The sequence below is a fragment of the Acanthisitta chloris genome, unplaced genomic scaffold, assembly GCF_000695815.1.
Source record: "Acanthisitta chloris isolate BGI_N310 unplaced genomic scaffold, ASM69581v1 scaffold17779, whole genome shotgun sequence".
In the NCBI taxonomy this organism is placed as follows: domain Eukaryota; kingdom Metazoa; phylum Chordata; class Aves; order Passeriformes; family Acanthisittidae; genus Acanthisitta; species Acanthisitta chloris.
In genome coordinates this window covers 44,807-45,459 of record NW_008692143.1, presented here as the reverse complement: position 1 = coordinate 45,459, position 653 = coordinate 44,807, and positions in this window count along the sequence as shown.

Genomic DNA, 653 nt, shown 5'->3' with positions numbered 1-653 from the left:
CATGTCTCGGTATCGCTGCTCCCAGCTCACTGGGTGCAGGGCCAGCGAGTCTTAATATAGACTGAGGCACGATCGTCTGCAAACATCTTCTGCCTGTGCGGATCTGCTTTCAATTTTCTTTCCCAAGCAGAAGGCTGTACTTGGAAGCAGCAAAGCTTTCTAACCCACAAATCAGCTCCAGGGTCAGGTTTTTAAGTTCTGGCACATACCAAAAAAAGAGGCTGGAAGTTTTACTGCAAAACTGTGTCATGCCATAAAATTTTCTCAGATCTCATGTCCACTTATGATCACTTATAAATAACAATTACACTTAGCAATGGCTAAAATAATATACTCAAGCAATGCTGGGGCACTACCCAAAACAGAGCTGCCCTGGGCATAGGCTGGATGTGTGCACACACAGTCAATACAAAGTCACAAGTGAGGACAAATGAAAGCTTGATGTGAAAAGGGTTTGTTATGCCCTTTATCTGTTTTTCTTTTTAATATTAACGTTGCCTATACACTTTCTATGAGAATGGCATTCTGAGTCGTTTTGCCCCCACACTATTGACTGAAAACTCATAACTGGTTTTAAGATGTGAATCACAAAGCCATAAATATCATGATATCTAAACCAGTGCAACAATAAATATAGGGTACAGCTAAGTGCA